The following is a 19,146-nucleotide window of genomic DNA, read 5'->3' on the forward strand; positions in this document are numbered from 1 at the left end:
TTATTGTCACTAAGTGTCCTTAGTGACTTCTGTATGTCATCATTTATAACATCACAGGCTTGGGACAGCATGTGCACACAGAAAAAACAGTTCATTTCATGATTCCTACCTAAAATGTTTTTCTATGCATTTACATCAGCAGTCAGCAAGACTTTCTTCCCAGGTTATGCAGAGAAATTTTTAAACTTGTTCTCAATATTGTCCAATATTTTAGGTTTGAGTCTAGTGGATAACTTATAATCTGTTAGAAAAAAAAGGTAAGATAGATGAACAAGAAGACTTAAGGCTTCAAAGCCCTAGAGTGTAAGAAAAATTTGCTAGAATAGTTTTAGCATGTTTATGTGAATTTTGTCAAAATACTTTCTCAGATGTCTTTACTATCAGAAAATTTTAATTATCTGAGATTTTTAGGTGCTCAGGGGCATGTAGTCCATAATTAATTCTCTTTTTTCATTCAGCTGTTAGTGGAGAAAGTCAATAAATACATGTTAGATATATTTTGATGATGATGCTAATCTTAAGAGGAAATAAACTTACCTTTTTATGTTTATTTTTGGGATACTTATTCTATTTTTTTTTGCCCTAAGAATCCTAATTTTACCACAGAACATTAAAAACTCAGCAGTGAAAATTTTTAACAATATGTTGTGATACTATTACAAATGCATGCTTCATAGGATGCTGAAGAAAACTTCATATTCTGTCATAACACATAAAGAAAAAGATCAGAAATTAAATTGCCTTATGAACAATTCTTGAAAGACTATTAAGTCTATCAGAATATCAATTAGTAATGCTGCTACTTCTCAGACTAGCTCATAATTTCTTTGTAGTTTAACTTAATATGCTAAATACCATACTACTACCATGGTATACTGGCATTTGAATAATGATCAAATTATGAAAATGAGTCCACATTAGAGGTAATTTTGACTAAAATGAAAATTTCACTAATATTTTCTTTTATTCTAGACTAGAATCATTGCCTCAAGAAATAAATGAACAATAAAAGTATGTACATAATTATTGCTTTGAGAAAAACATTCTCTGAGAGAGAATAAGCATAATCTTTAAAGAACATGCTTGTTAGGCATGCTTACACAAAACATCATTTTATAAATTCACTTATCCTTGATTCTATCATCAAAAACTCAGTATCAATAACAATGACTTATATTGAATAATATAATGATACACCTTAAAATGTTTTTATTAGTGTATAAAATTAAATGACTTACTGTTACTTGCAGCAAGAGTGAATTATTTTCAAACACTGACAAGGAGCTTGGCACTAAATTGAAAACTGTACACAGATAGACATGACTTCCTCCCCAATGAATTGAAATTTAAATACAAGTTGAATGGGGATATTTGAAAGATATCCCCATTGGATATCCCCCTTCCCCATTGGAAGACCCCTTTTAGCCAATAATGTATAAAAAACTTTTTTATGAAACATTATAATGGAACATTCTATGGACTATTAAGAATTTAGATTGCTTTGTCACCATTTCTCAATCATCAAATACAAATCAGGAAATAAAAGAAATAAAATTAAATAACTTCTGATTTTAATTATTATTTTATATCACTTTTAAAACATGGACAATAACTCTCCCCTCATGTTATAATGTGTACATATAAATCAAATTGAGACTTTTAGAATTGTATTCTAATTAATATTTATAAAAATGAGTTTCATGTCTAGCACATGTACATATAGCCCAATGAGTCAAACTCTTACTCGCAGGTTATATAATTTGAAAAAAGTTTTTAAAGTTAAAAAAATAAAAAGGGTTTACATAGATTAAAAATTGATCATAAGCTGGGCATGGTGGTGCATGCTTGTAATCCCAATACTTGGGAGTCTGAGACAGGGAGATTGCACAGGTTTGAAACCAGCCTCAGCTACTTAGTGAATATCTCAGAAACTTAATGAAACCTTGTTTCTAAATAAAATATAAAATAGGTCTGGGGTATAGCCCGGAGGTAGAAGGCCCCTGGGTTCCACCCTCAGTACTACACACACACACACACACACACACAACTGCATATCATCTTCAAGATAGCTTTGGTGTCATGAGAGACAATAACCAGCTTTCTACTTGATGCAAGCACTGCACACCACGTGTGATTCAAAACCAACTAAAACACAAAGAGAAATAGGCTACTCAGATTTATTTTGGGGCTGGGATTTAGCTCAGTGGCAAAGCGTTTGCCTGGCAAGTGCACTGCCCTGGGTTCGATCCCCAGTCCAAAAAGACAAAAAAAAAAAAAAAAAAAAAAAAAAAAAAAGAACCCCTTTAAAAAAAAAATAAGCTAAGATTTATTTTGAACAGTGATCACATTCTGAGAAGGTGAAGAAATGTTGAAAATATGAGCCAATTCTGATTTTGACTACCTACAATGAAGAGTTTTGTGACCAATGATTTTCTTAGGAGTCTAATTATGCTAAATCATGATAAAGTAATGATTAGCAGGCAAAACTGCTCTCTCCTCTCTGGTTGGTACATTTACCAACATGTGGCTGTCACTTTTAAGATATCGTCAGAAGAATTGCAGCAGGTGTACTATTAGCCCATAACCTATCTAAAACATAATCTCATAAGAATTCAGTCCATCGGTTTATGAGTAACAAAGCTTAGTTCAGGCAAAAAGGTTGCGTCTAGCTGGTCATGGTGGCACACGCTCATAATCCTATTACTTGGGAGACTGGGGCAGGAGGATCACAGGTTTGAGGACAGTCTCAGCAAATAGCAAAACTTTCGTCAACCTAGCAAGACCCTGTGTAGTTTGGAGGTAGAATGCTCCTGGGATTGATTCCCAGTACCCCCCCCCCCAAAAAAAAAGAAAAAGAAAAAAGAAAAAGGCTGTGTCTACATAGCACAAAATCAGAAAAATGTATTATTCTCCAATTCAATCAACTTGGTAAAGAGTGACAGCTAAGCTTTTTGTAATGTAAGATATAGTCCAAGAATTGATCTTAGTTGATTCTTAAATTATAATTATTTGAATAGTGTTTTAAACTTTTATACTGTTGTTGTTAAAGAAACTCTTTATTTCACCCTCAGTTTTCTTTTAAATTTTACTGGTGTAATGTAATTATACATCTGCAGTGAGATTAAATGTTATACATTCATACATGTACACAGCATGTCTTGGTGTGTTTCGTTCCACATCCCACCCCACTACCCCTTCTTCCCTCCCTGAACATGCTACAGAGATTGGTGGTGATACCTTCATATAAGAACTTAATATTATTTGGTCTGTTTCCTTCCTCACGCCTCCTTTGTATCCTCCCTACTTCGCCTCCCTGATACTCTTCCACTATTCTCCTTCTCTCTCTTCTCACTTTTATAAAGTCTCTCTTTCTCTCTTTTTTTTTTTCCCTATTTTTTAGCTTCCACATGTGAGAGAAAATGTAAGACCCTTGGCTTTCTGAAACTGACTGCTCTCACTTAATGTTCTCTAGTTCCATCCATTTTCCTACAAATGACATATTTCTTTTTGTTTTGGCTGAGTAAATCTTCCCTTAAAATTAAATAACTTTTGCCGGGCGTGGTGGCGCACGCTTATAATCCCCGCGCTTGGGGGGCAGAGACAGGAGGATCACGCCGGTTTGAAGCCAGCCGCTCTGGCTTAAGAGACCCTGTTTCCAAAAATAAAATGGGTCTGGGAGTGTAGCCCAGAGGTAGAAGGGCTTCCAGGAACCCCAGTACCACCACACACAAAAAAATTAAATAACTTTCATTTATAACTTCTTTAAGGAACTTATTCATCTGAAAACAAAATATTTAATCAAGTTATTGTCACTGAATCTTAGAACTAGCTAGACTGCAAAAATCTAAAAATTTGTAACTTTCTTTTTAAAAGAAACATAGCATTTAAAGCTTATACATACATATATGTATATATAGTTCATATATGTGTATAATGTATGTGTGTAACAGGCTTGTCATCAACTCAGATATATAATATGAAAGTACATGCAATATGGGCATTATTATCCCAAGAAATAGTAAAATTATATATATCCAACTTACTAAAGGCTTTCAGCATTCTAAATACTATAACATTCAGCATTCTAAATACTATAACATTACCACTACTATAACATTCTAAATACTATAACAATACTAAATACTATAACATTATCCCTGTCACAGAGCCTTCCTTTCACTTTGGCTCCAGTTCCCATTAGAGTTAGCAGTGTAAAGTTTCACAAGGTTTTTTCCATTTTAAATTTGAACATGATTATGTAAAATTTTATGGAGAATCTCAAGTCCATGCTGGTGGGAATCACATAGAGGTGACAAAATGCCTGGTGGATGCTAATGAAATTTAAAAGAAAGCAAGCACACACACACACACACGCACGCACGCACAAACTAAACCTATTTTATCAGTCATTTTCATTTAAAACAATGGTCATTCCATGACTTTTTCATAAAATAACAAAATTATCATCAATGCTGGGCAAACAACAGTTAAGGATTATTTTATATTTCTTGAGTAACTTCTTATACTTGTGAACTTTGGCAAGTCTTTGATATGTTTAGATCTGGGTGATGATAAATGTAGTCCTGAGAATGCAGTACCTGGGAAGCCATGGGGTATGGTGATGCTGTATAGCTCTCTTCAGTAGTCAGATGCTATCCACACTGGGCAGAAACACCTCACAGTCCCAGCTGTCACTACCCTCAGAGGCCAGAAATAATGGCACACATGAAAATAATTTTAGTGCACCAAAATACTGAAATAAATGAGAAAATACTAAAGATATAAATGTCATGGGGAAAATAATGTAAGTAGCTGATTCAAATGGTGACGTTTAAAACAGTGCACTCTTAGTAAATAATTACTTAAAAAGCAAAGCCCCTATCGCTGAGAAACAAGCAGAAAAGAACAAGAGAATAAAAAGGGAAAGGGGGAGGGATTGGAGGGAAAGGCAGTAACTGGGAAGAGGAGAAGGAGCAGAATTCTTACTGCTAACAGACACCTGAGGAAGAAGACCAATATGATGACCACTGGAATGGGAGAGATGACATGGAGGATCCACATTAAAACTGAGAAAACTTACCAGATAGGCTAAGTAAACAATTTGAGCAGACCCAGGCAGGTGAATTACAGTCTCATATCTCAGGGCTCCTAAATTATGTCCTGTGCCACATGAAGCAACAATTCAAATAATTGTCATCTAAGCTATCTCTTTATCCCAGACAAGTAGAGATAAGGTTCAGAATCATATCCCCAAACAGTCACTCTCAAGATAGATTGTCAAGCAATAGAACAGAAGAGGAGGCTCACAGAACATGACACATAGAGCATACACAGAATACTGCTAAGGAGAGAGGAGTCTACAGGATGCCGGGAGAGTGGTGCAAACAGCAGCGTTGGCCAGCGCCTAACCCAGCATGGCTGGGATAGAAATGGCTTAATGAAGAAGACTGGGTGCTCAGGTGGGTCTGGAGGACAGGAAGGAGAGGGAAATGGATATTGCTGGCTGTAATAACATCACCTGCAAATGTAATGGGTTGTGAGAGACCCTGTCCTGCCTGCGTGCATGTACTGAGTATCACTGGAAAGTCAGGTGATCAGAATGGACTGGCTAGACATGAGGTTGGACAGACAGTCAGGGATTTCAGATGCAAGCACATATTCTAAACAAAGTGCCATCACCACTGGCAGTTACTTACCTAATCTCTCATATCTCATAGGACACAGGGTTATAAATAGACTCAGAGTCATAAATAGATAACTGTGTTTGTGCATGGTACAAGAAGATTTTCTTAATCATGTTGTATACTCTGTATTTAGTAAGAAAGAGGCATGTATACCACACTTAAAATATTTTTGCTTTTTTTAACACAAGTTAAACTTGAAGGTTTTAAAATGTAATGGATTCAACTTTAGTTATTAGATTCTCACTTAGTCTTTAACAAGGCTCGGTGTACATAGGCAGTGCTGTAAATTCAGTCATCAGTATAATCATAGAACACATAAAAACTTAACGTATTTTTATACTGGGTTATACCAATAGACTGTTAAATCACAATCTTCAAAACGGTTATTTTTAGGACAGTTATGGGATTTGACATATCCATCCCGTTGCCTTTCATACATGCTACACTGCGAGCTTCCAGGAGGAAGAAACAGAGAAGGAGCTCCGGGTGCCCTGGGCAGCTCTTCTGACTCCACACAGCAGACGGCAGGATGAACAGCACACCCAATGCTGAATCCTATAGAACCTGCACAGCCATATGCTGCAGACATGTCGATATCAGACATACACCATGCACATACACACATGCATACAGAGAACCATACACACACTTTACTTATTAAACAAATGATCACAATTCACATTGCACAGAAATACAGAAAACAATTATATAACCTTCAAACTATGAAGTGCCTAAAACAGATTGATCCAATGCAAATGTTTAAACAGTGGCAAGGTGGCGCACTCATGTGATCCCAGTACTTGAAAGGCTGAGACAGGAGGATCACAGGTTTGAGAATAGCCTTAGCAAGTAGTGAGACTTTCATCAACCTAGTGATACCCTGTTTCAAAATAAAAATAAAAAATAGGGCTGGGATGTAGCTCAGAGGTAGAATGTTCCTGGGTTCAACCCCTAGTACCACAACAAGTAAGTAAGTAAGTAAGTAAGTAAGTAAGTAAGTAAGTAAATAACGCATACTCCCTGAGGCCAAGGATCATCTTTTATTAGTCTTTGTATTCCTGGTATCTAGTGAGTTTTCAGTGAGTATTCAATGAATGCACAAAGGAGCCTGGCATCTCTGTGGTTCTAAATACAGCTAGATATAAGAGTGAATGGAAGTTGATTGGGTTAACTAAAATAGTTACTAGAATTATTCCTTTTTTGTGTTGCTGATTGGCATAATCCTTTCTGATTTGTTCATATCTCAACCTGTCATTGGCAAATCGTCCAAGGCTTGCTACTTATTGAAAGAGAATACCTAATTTGGTAGAAAAAAGATCCTTTTTGGCCAAGAGCACAGCATTATACTTTTCTGCAATTATTTCCAGGCACATTCTTAAAATCCATCTTACAGGAGGAGAACGGGAAGCATATGAGCGTGGAAGGCATTTATGTGGACCTTGTGCTTGTGCTAACTCCCCAACTCTTCCACCTCTGTTGCCAATACTCAGCTCAACATGTTGACAAAATATTCTCTCCCTGATAGAAAAGAAACACAATACAAACTTAGTGTGAGGTGGGATTGCTTTTTTATCAGCATTCTTTATTTCACTTCTCTGCCTGGGTACACAGGAGATTGTTTGAAATTAAACTACCAACAACAACAGCATCAACACAAAATTTAGGAATAGAAAAATGTCACCATAGTGTGTGGGGGAAGCCGGTGTGGTGGCTTATGCATGTAATCCCAGCATTCAGGAGGCTATGATAGGAGGATCACAGGCAGCCTCAGCTATATAGTAAGGCCCTTTGCAACTCAGTGACATCCTGTTTCAAAATAAAGAATAAGAAATAGGGTTGGGGTGTAGTTTGGAGGTAGAATGCCCCTGAGTTCCATTTCCAGTACCCCCCCCCCAAAAAAAAAGAGGGTGAGGAGACAAGGACTAGATTTGAGGATGAAATATCTGTTTCATTTCCTCCTGCCTGGTAATTAGCAATTTGCTTTGCTCTTTGCATAATTATCTCACCTCTGGCTCAAAAGGGGAAAAATGTGACAGGTGAAACAAAGAAGCAGCTGTTGCTAGCATGAGAAGGTGGAAAAGGGAATACAACCAGCCTGTCTAATAGAACCACTTTTAGTGGAGCTTTCTGAACCCTGCTTGTCTTTTCCTGCCAGGTTTATGAAAACATTCCCTTGGGCCACCTTACACAAAGATAGTGAAGTCCACATACTTTAACTGTCCGAGTTGGTAGTAGCAATTGCATCAATTAAGAAAGAAGGCTTAATGTTATTGGACTTCAAATAGTGAACTCAAGCAACAAACTGAGAGGAAACAATACCACCTCTTTGTTATGCTAATGCTGACTAAAATTACAATAACTCAAACCCAGTACAAACATGGGCATATGCCTGTCCCCTGCCTTCCACACTCTGCCCCATCCACCATATCTAGGACAGCCAGCAAGTGAATGTAGGAAAGCGAGCTGAGTCCACACTGCAGGGCCAAGAGGAGGGCGTGGGCAGTAAGGCAGGTTGGGATCAGAGTGACAGAAAACAAAGGAAGGTCACTTCAGTTTCAGGGAGTTCAAAAGCAGGATAGGGTTTATTTCCTCCACATCTGGAAGGGTGTGTTGTTTTGTTCATTCCCGAATTTCAAGGGAAGAATTTCTCTTGTGTAAAAATGTTATTGCTAAAAGAAACACATTATAAAGTTAATAGGTGAAGTTAGCTATACTTGAAAGTTAAGGTGATAAGTAATTTGGAATGTGAAACAATAGGAAATGAATTTGAAATGTGTGCAACAACCACAAAAGACCATTTGGTGGTATGAGGGAAAAAAAATAAAGAAAAAGAAGGAAAAAAAGGAGAAGGAGGAGGAGCCATAGGAAGAGGAGGAGGAGGAAAACTTTCTCACCTAAATCATTAACTTCAACGTTGGTCTAGTCAAAATCAATTTTTAAAAACTGTACAAAATGGCAATTCTCCATCTATGGTATATAGCCTAAGGCTACATCTACCATTCCTCTCTTAGGAACAATATGGCCCTCAGTTAGGAACCTCTTGACCAACATCTGCATTTCATAGTGATGGTGAAGGAAGGTCTTTTCAAAATAACCTTCTTAGCAAGAGTTTGAATTTCTGTTTAGCTGTAGGCATAAACAGAATAAATAGCTATTTGCTGGTATCTGAGTTCACTCCACATATTTTAGGAGCAAGAACATAAAATACAAACATGTCCCCAAATACCTCTTACCATTATGAAATCAAAACCAGGAACGACCTCTTAAAATTCCAATAGATTGCATTTGGAGTCATACTATTATGGTTAGACACTTAGATTTGCCAATTTATAATGCAACTACTTGATTAGAATCAGAGCAACATCCACATTGTATTATTAGCTATAAAATATCCTTATAATTATTTCCCAAGTTATACCTATTGATCTTAATGTTTTGGCATACCCTGTTCTTTTCTCCATATACTGGAAATAAAAAGAATAAGCATGTAGAGTATTGTTTAACTCTTTTTCTCCCTCTTTGGTGTTAAAATACTAAATTTTGGAAATGCATTTAAATAGAACATTCCTGGTTACTATTTTACTGAGCCACTGAAAGGCTATGTTTTGGGAGGGGGGGTTTGGGGATGGAACCCAGAGGCATTTGACCTCTGAGCTACACCCCTCTGCCCAATTTTTTATTGTTTATTTTGAAACAGGGTTTCACTGAGTTGCAAAGGGCCTAAGTAGCTGAGGCTGTCCACGAAACGCGATCCTCTGGTCTCAGCCTCCCAAATGCTGGGATTAAAAGCTTGTGCCACCACGCCCAGCTTGAAAGGCTATTTTTATTCCCTTAATTTTCTTAAGGTACAAACATAGGATAGATAAGAATGGCTGTGTCACAAAATGGGCCAAGATGGATGAAGTAACTGTTTTTATGTTGACCATTCCTTTCTATTGCTCCATTTCTTTTCCTATTTTCTTTCTTTTTAGAACACTCAGGTGTCTGGGACAGTATAGCTCCTCAGACATCTGCACTTTCAAACTTTCTTCTCAGATCTGCTGTCCTGACCCAAGTGTTAGGTCCTTCCTGGCTTTCTCCCATCAAAACTACCATTTTCTCTGTCTTCAGTCTTCTAATCTCTTGCTTTTCTAACAACACTCTTGACTAAAGGTTTATCTTCAGTGGTGAACATGATAGGTGGGAGAACTGTTTTGCCCACAGAGTCATACCAGCGATCACAGAATCACACCATCTACTCTGAGGGCCTGCCCTGCGGCTTCCCTCCTCCCTGCCGTTTTCTACTCAGTTCTCCTTACAAGTTAGACTTTTCAGAACCCATAATGGACCTGGCATGGGTTCACCAGCACAGTTTCCACTTTAAGAAGACCTCATTCTCCATTGTAAATTGGAGTTGCTTCAAAATACTAGCATAATTGCCAAATCAAATTCTCTCCAATAATTAAATGCACATGAAAAGCAAATGGAGACTGACCTCTTTCGTGGGCAACCACGACTTTGGATAATTTCCAAATGCAGCCTTGCAGCTTTGAGCCTTTCTTTTTCTTTCTCTCTCTCTCTCTCTCTTTTTTTTTTTAACTTTTGAGAATAGGTATTTGCAAAAAGCTTATTTAAATGGAAGAGATCAAAACAGTCTGAGGAAACCATAACACTAGAAAATGATGCATTCAGGATAATGGTACACAGAAGGAAACTTCGAGGCATTCCTTTGCTTATGTACAGCTAGAGATAGGTATTAACAATTTCCATAATAAAGCAATAAATAAAAAATACTAAGCTGAAGATCATGCAATATTCATTAGCCAACCAGTGCCCGTTTGGCCCACATCTGACAAAGCTGAGCAGCACCACGGGGAACTTACATTCAGTGTTCTGTGTTCAAGCTTAAGTGGTGCAGTTAGTACAGGCATTGTATTTACACAGCCCAAAGTGCCACGAGAATAAGCTTGCAGGGAGAATTTGCAAATCCTACAATAGGCGAATAGTTTACGTTATTTAAATTTGCTCAGTACACAGATCAATCAATACAAACAACGACTAGGCCTATATTTGTAGGAATTTTATTTTCTTCAAGAAATAATTAATTTGACCATATTTTTTCTATTTAGAAGGAGAGGATGCAGAGTTAGTGCCAGTAGATTAAATGAAATCAAAACTGTACATTTGAGCAACCAAAGGATCATTGTTTCCACTGTGAAAGTAAGGAAAGTCACAGCTGTTGACATTTGAGTAGTAAAGATTGCTAATATTCCTTACATTTCCCTGGAGTAGATAGCTGCCTAAAAGGACATTTTTTTTTTTTCAGAGCAGTAAAAGCCTTCACAACTGAAATGCATATTTTTTTCACTGCTCAAATAAGGAGAGTAAAAGTGGAAAAGGTGTCTTTAAAAGGGTAGGGAGTGCCCAAAAAATCAACTTCAATTATTTCAGTGTTTTACTTAGTCAAGTTGCATTGAGATGAGAGTATAAAAAAAATACATGAGGCTAATTTCAGACTTCAAAGTGAAATCAAATTGCAGATTAGGCTAAGTTATGGTCGATTTTCTAAAAAATATATATATATATATATATATATATATATATACACACACACATATATTACCCTGAATATAATATATATATATATATATATATATATATATATATATATATATATATTCAGATTTTTTGTGTGTGTGCTACTGGGGGTGGAACCCAGAAGATTTTCCACCTCTGGCTATATTCCCAGCCCTATTTTTATATTTTATTTGGAAAAAGGGTCTCACTAAGTTGCTGAGAGCCTTATTAAGTAGCTGAGGCTGGATTCAAACCTGTGCGATCCTCTTGTCTCAGCCTCCCAAGCGCAGGGATTACAAGTGTGTGCCACCATCCCCGGCTCAGAGATATATATATATATATATATATATATATATATATATGTGTGTGTGTGTGTGTGTGTGTGTGTGTGTATATATATATATATATATATATATATATATATATATATATATATGATACTGGGATTCCTGGAAACCCTTCTACCTCTGGGCTACACTCCCAGATCTATTTTATATTTTTATTTGGAAAAAGGGTCTCTTAAACCAGTGAGGCTGTCTTCGAACCTGCACGATCCTCCTGTCTCCGCCTCCCAAGCTCAGGGATTATAAGCATGGGTCACCACACCTGTCCCTGGCTCAGATATTTTAAATTTATTGTAAACTAACTTTTGGGGGGAGATGCCGGGGGTTGGACTCAGAACCTTATGCATGCTAAATATTCACTCTGCTACAGAGCTATACTCACAGTCCTACATTGATTTTAATATAGAAAATGGCATATATGAATATGTATTTACACATAAAAGTAAACAAAACAGGTAATTCACTGCTATAGTTTGCAGTTTTCTCCAAAGGCCCATGTGTTAAAGGTTAGATTCTCAGGTGGTGGTATTGAGAGGTGCTGAAGACCTTAGGAGGTGTTTCCTAGCCATCTTTACGTCATTGGGCGTGTGCTATGGAAGACGATTGTAAGATCCTGGCCCATACCGTGTGTCTTTCAGCTTTTTGGTCCAAAATGTAAGCAGTTTTATCTGAAAAATGCTGTCTGCTATTGCCATCTGGTGCTCATACCAGACGCCCAATGAAATGAAATGAAATGAAATGAAATGAAACCAACCAATCTTGAATGAAAATTTCTAGAATCATGAACTAAACAAAACTTTTCTCTGTATAAGTTATTTGCCTTAGGTATTTTGTTAGAGTAATATAAAACTGACTAATATTTATACATATACTCCTCTAATTAATTAAACTTGGCTGATTCTAAATGCAATATATACATCATATATATATATAATATATATACTATATATATTTGTTTATCTTTTCTAACAGAAAGATCAATATATCAGAGGAAAAGCAGGCTGCAAGTTTCAATTTCTTCTACGTTTGGAATTAGAAGAACTTGGAGAACTTCTCCACAGCAGAGTGGGTGACTGAGGTAATACACCAATTCAGAGCTTCAATATTATACTGACAGAGACCTGGAGAGACTCAGATATTCTGCTTACTGGAAGAAAGAGCACGAGGGAATTCATCAGGTCTGAACTTGTCCCCAAGTGGCCCATGCAGAGCCAGGAAAGCACTGAGGACTCCAAAATCTGCCATTGACTGGAAGTGGAAGCAGAGTGGAGTGGGCGTATTCTGGCACACAGAGCACAGCCACACGGGCATCCTCCTGGGTGCACATACACTCCCATTACACACCCCAGGGATGGTTACCCTCGCCAGGCCAAGAACTTGCTCTCCTCTCGCCATTGTGCAAGGGGACGTCTAGCACAGTGGAGCTCACAAAACCACCTAAACAGCCCCAGATATAGATAGACTGTGGTAATAGCCTAGGGAAGATTGCAGGCAAACACATAACTCCGGCACTTGTGCCAGAGACTGGGTCCCCACTGTGCGGCCAAAGAATTCACAGGCACCTGAGTAGAAAAACAATAATCATATACTTTCATAAGTGTAGGTGGATTTGGGCAGGGCGAAGACTGTGAGGACAGGCTCTGGAGCCTGAGGTCTTTTGAGTTTTTCTTCTTGTTGCTTTGTTTGTTTTGAAGCAGAATGCTGATCTAGACATGAAATAAAGTAAATACACAGTGCTCTATCCTGGAGCAGTGCAAATTGAGTAGGTCACCACTTCCACTTGTGGAGATAACAGGACACCCCTCTAGGCTTGAGCCATTAAACTTACTCTAGTAATGTTTGAATTTTGCTAGTATTTTCTTTTGTGTGGGGTCATTTTGATTTCCCTCATCTGTTATTGCATACTTCTATACAATTTTATGTGGGTGTTTCTTTTCTTTTTTAAAAATAATTTGTTTTATAGATGAGCAAACAAGGTGACCTGAGGAGATGAGAGGGGGGAGAAAGGAAATTCTCTAATGCACATGATGTACTTTAACAAACATACCAAAGTCAATCGCTAAGCCAAATATGAGAAGGAGGGAGGGAGAGGGAATGGAGTGGGAACTGGGTAAGGGTTAATTGGTGATGTGTGCACATATGCCTCCACTATCTTGTACCCCATTAAGATCTATGATTACAATGCACCAATAAAAAATAAAAAATTAATTTGTTGATTAGATCTAATTTCTACCTTTTTCTTGTTTCATTATTATATTTACTCTATTGTCTTTCTCTTCTCATTTATTCTTTTTCCTATCTCTCTTCACTCTCCATTTTCTCTTCTTGTGCTCTTCTTTCTCTTTTTTTGTATGTTCTATATAGCTTAAATTAATTTCGCATTTTTATTGCACAACCGTTCAGCCTATTCTATAGTTTTACTTCTGTATTCGTTTTTGGGGGATCTATAGAGACATTTTTTTTTTCAGTACTGGGGATGGAACTCAGGTGCATTGTACCTCTGAGCACCCTCAGCCCCATATTTTTAAATTTTTTAAATTTTGAAACAGGGTCTCATTGAGTTGTGAAGGGCCACACTAAGTAGCTGAGACTGTCCGCGAACCTCTAACCTCTGGTTTCCGCCTCCCAAATTCTGGGGTTACAAGAGTGTGCCACCATGCCTGGCAACAACATTTTTAATACAGTGTTATTACATAATAGTATATGGTTTGCTTTCAAGCTGTCACTGTTACTGGTGAGTATTCCATCTGGGAATAGGGATTGAACATGTTGAGTGAGTGCACTGATGCTGAGATATGCCCAGCCCAAAACACATTAAAAAGAGAATGCAACTCTTTAAAAAGACCCTCATATAACAGTGGAGGAGATTTCCAACCCAATATATGTGAAAATATCAATATATAAATACAGAAACATTAGAAAACAAGATAATAAGACACAATAAAAAATTCATAATTTCCCAATAATGAAATTCATAGAGATCAAATTAGGGGAAATTTCAAAAAATTTAAAAAAAAGATAAAGACACATCAATGAAGGAAAATTACAAATCATTATCCTTGGTGAACATAGATAAAATATTCTTAATAAAATCATTGCAGACCATATTAAAATACATTAAAATATTACACAAGACTTTCAGCAACTTAGCAATACCCTAATTTCAAAATAAAAATAAAAAAGACTGTAAGTGTAGCTTGAAGGTAGAGTGCCCATGGTTTTAATCCTCAGTACTAACAGAATGGAAGAAGAAGAAAGAAAAGAAAGAAAAAATAAAAGGAAAAAAGAAGCTGTGAGTGGTGGCTCATGCTTATAATTGCAGCATTCAGGAGGCAGAGATTGGAGGATTGCGGTTTGCAGAGAGCCTCAGCTACTTAGCAAGGCCCTTTGCAACTCAGTGAGACCCTATTTCAAAAAAAAAAAAAAGATAAAAAAAATAGGGCTTGGGTGTAGCTTGGAGGTAGAACACCCCTAGGTTCCATACTTGCTACCACAAAAAAAAGGAAGAAAGAAAATAAAAGAAAGAAAAGATTATATACCATGATCAAATTATTTTCATTTTCAAGGAATGAAAAGATGGTTGAACATATACAATTCAATATAATACCACATAAATGGAATCAAGGACAAAAATTTCACAATCATCTCAACAGATAAAGAAAAAAGCCTCCAACAAAATTCAATATCCCTTCATGATAAAAACCCTAAGGAAACTAGTGATAGAAAAGACTTACCTTAACCCAATTAAGACTATATATGATAAATATATAGTCAACATCCTACTATCCTACTAAATGGGAGAAAAGCTGAAGAGACTTCTAAAATCAGGAACAAGACAAAGATGCCCTCTTGCACTGTTCCTTTTCAATATGGTGCTTGAAACTTTAGCAAGAGCATTTAGGTAAGAGAGTAAAATAAAATGGATATAACTAGAGAAGGAAGAAGTCAAATTATCTTTATTTGAAGATGAAATGGTTTTATACATATTCACTAAAATATCAGGATACAAAATCAACATACAAAAATTAGTATCTTAAACACCAATCATGAACCCACTGAGAAAGAAACTGGGAAAAATTTTTATTCAAAATAGTTTTTAAAAAATAAGATGCTTATAAATAAATCTAACCAAGGTGGTTAAAGATCTCTACAAAAACGTTTACAAAATTTTGAAAAAAAGAAATAAGACACTAGAATATGAAAAGGCCTCTCATGTTCATGGATTGGGAGAATCAGTATTTTTTTTTAAATGGCTACACCAACAAAGGCAATCTATAGTTTCAATGCAATCGCCATCAAAATACAAATATTATTCTTTATAGAATTAAAAACTCCTAAAATTTATATGGAAGAACAAAAGAGAAAGACTATCGAAAGAAACCATGAGCAAAAAGAGCAATGATGGAGGAATCACAATGCCCAATTTCAAATTATGCTACAGAGGCATAGTAACAAAAACAGCATGGCACCAGCATAAGAACAGGCACATAGACCAATGCAACTGAATAGAAGTCACAAACACAGAGAAAAACCTACACGAATGTGGTCAGCATGATTCTTATCAAAGATAGCCAAGACATATGTTTTTGAAAATATAGCCTCTTTAATACATGATGCTGTGAAACTTGCATTATCCATATGTAGAAGAATAAAACTAGATACCTATTTTTTCTCCTGTACAAAAGTCAACTCAAAATGGATCAAAGACTTAGATATAAGAGCAGAAACTTTGCAACCACCAGAAGAAATCATAGGAGTAACATTTCAACATATAAGTATAGGCAGTGATTTCCTGAATAGTCCTCCTACTGCTCACAAAATAACAGCAGAATTCAATAAATGACGTGATATCGCAATAAAAAGCTTTGTCACAGCAAAGGAATACAATTACCAGAGTGAAGAGATAGCTTATGGAATGAGAGGCAATGTTTTCCAGCTACTCTTTTGATAGATGATTAATTCCAGAATATACAAATATTTCAAAAAATTCAAAGACCAAACACAAATTGCCCACTTAGTAAGTGGGCAAATGAACTGAAGAGAAATTTCTAAAAAATGTATAAATGAACAACAATTATATAGAAAAATGTTCAATAGCCGGGCGTGGTGGCGCATGCTTGTAATCCCAGCACTTGGGAGGCTGGGACAGGAGGATCGCATAGGTTCGAAGCTAGCCTCAGCTACTTAGTGAGGCTCTCAGCAACTTAGTGAGACCCTGTTTCCAAATAAAAATACAAAATAGGTCTGGGAGTATAGCCTGGAGGTAGAAGGCCTCTGGGTTCCACCCCCATTACCAAAAAAAAAAAAAAAGAAAAGAAAAGAAAAGAAAAAAAAGAAAAAAGTTCAATATATTTAGCTGTCAAGGAAATGAAAATCAAAGCTGCATTGATATTACATCTCACCTCAGTCAGAATGGCAATCATCAAGAACATAAATAGCAATAAATGCTGGAGAGGATGTGATGTATATAATGTCGATGGGAATGTAAATAGTACAGGCATTCTGGAAATCAACATAGAGGTTCCCCCAAATGAGAAATTGATCTTTTCTATGATCCAGATATATCACTTTTCTGTATTTATCTAAAAGCATTATAATCAGCATATTTCAAAAATACATGCATTCCCATCTTCATCACAGTACAATTCACCATAGTAATGTTATGCATCAGCCTACGTATCCATCAACAACATAATGCGTTTTAAGAAGAATGATATAGTTACACAAAGGAGTTTTATCCACTCATCAGAAAGAATTGAATTAAGTCACTCTCAGGAAAATGGATGGAACTGGAGAGCATCATAAAAATATGGTAAATTCAGAAAGACAAATATTATATGCTTTCTCTTATTTGAGGAAGCTAGGGGAAAAAAGAGGACTTCATGAAAGTAAGAGAGACTATTAAGGTAGAGGAAGGGGGTCAGGAGGAAGGAGGGGAGTTTGGAGGGAAAATAGTACTAGAGAGTGAAATTGATCAAATCGTGAATTGATCAAATTGTGTTATAGGCACATATAAATTTCCTACAATGAAACCCACTATTATGTACAATCCATTTGAACCAATATATTTTCCACACTGGATTTATATTTTCTCTCTTAAAAGTCAGAGATGAGAATTCTATATGAATAACCCAAAACACTCAATTATACTTTATTATTTCTTAGCTTCAAGGCTAAAGAACTACTATTTTATATTTACAGTATTATTAGTTCACTACTTTCTTCAAAGAGATATTTTTAAAGACCACCCAGGAGTTTCAACTAATTGAGGAAGCAGTTTTCTTCTTAAGTGGAATGACTGCACAGGACACATTCTTGGCACCAGTACTTTGTTCTATCTATTTGTGCTGAATATAATGTAAAGGACAGTCTTAAATTCTAAAAAAAAAATCCTGACATTTTCTTTCTCCCCTAAGAAAATGTAACCCCCCTAAATAGTTTATAATCTCTGATAACATTTATAGATAGTTTTTTTTCATAATATGAGCTTTGGCAACCCCAGTAAGAAAGAAGCCACCCAAGGAGAACATAAAAGCCAAATTACAGATGTAGAAACAGGTTTTTAGCAATGTGATGAATTTCTGAGTTTGGGAAAAGTAGAAGATGGTATTTAAAGTGGAACATTTAAGCCATGGAATTCTCATCAGCTCTTTGGTCATGGGAGAAACATTTATATATGGGGAATGAAAGGTTTTATAAAATGATCTTTGAGGAACACATTGAAATCTAGAATTAGTAAAATTTGTGGTAAATTGTATTTAAAGCCATGCATATATTTTTATAGGTTTCTTTAAGTGTTTATTAATATAGGTTTTAAATAGTTAAAATGTAACACAACTTTCTTTTTTAAAAAAGAACTTTCCATTTTTATCTCCTAAATGATGACATTGTGTGCTTCAACTATTTTTCTCCTTGGGAAAAAAATCTGATATAGTTTGGATATTGAAAACATAGTTGAAAATTATTTTTATAACTTTATTAGATAGGCAGTTTAATATGATTAATTACCAAATATAGTCCTATTATATTATATTCTAGCCCATTATATTAAGATGTCAGTCACATATTTTTATTACCATAGTATTCTATGTATGTGTGTACTACTTTATAGAAACTAGAGAATTTAAGAAAACCAAACCTATAGAAGTAAAACCATGCAGGACTTCTGCTTCTGATTAAGGTGGAGGATTTACCCTGCTGTGTAAAACAAATGAAAAGAAAATCCACCAAATTAAAAAAAAAAACACTCAAGATATTGGACATAAGGCAAAGAAGAACAGTGATTTCTAATCAAATAAAACAAATGAAGTAAGTCTCATGATTTTGCCAAATTATTGAATTAAGAAAGTCTCAGTGCAGGAAGGGTAACCAACCCAGATCCTGTTGGACACCAAGAGATGGGTAGATGAAATAAGGAATTCTGAAAATTTAAGGCTGCTAGAGATCACAGGGAAGAAGATGGAGATAAGAGGACAAAAGAATGGTACACAAGGAGAACTTGGAATATTTACATAGATTGATTGCCCTGGAACCTCTGTATTTAATTGGGAACGTGTGTGTGT

Source organism: Muscardinus avellanarius (genome assembly GCF_963383645.1).
Source record: "Muscardinus avellanarius genome assembly, chromosome: 1".
Classification (NCBI taxonomy): Eukaryota; Metazoa; Chordata; class Mammalia; order Rodentia; family Gliridae; genus Muscardinus; species Muscardinus avellanarius.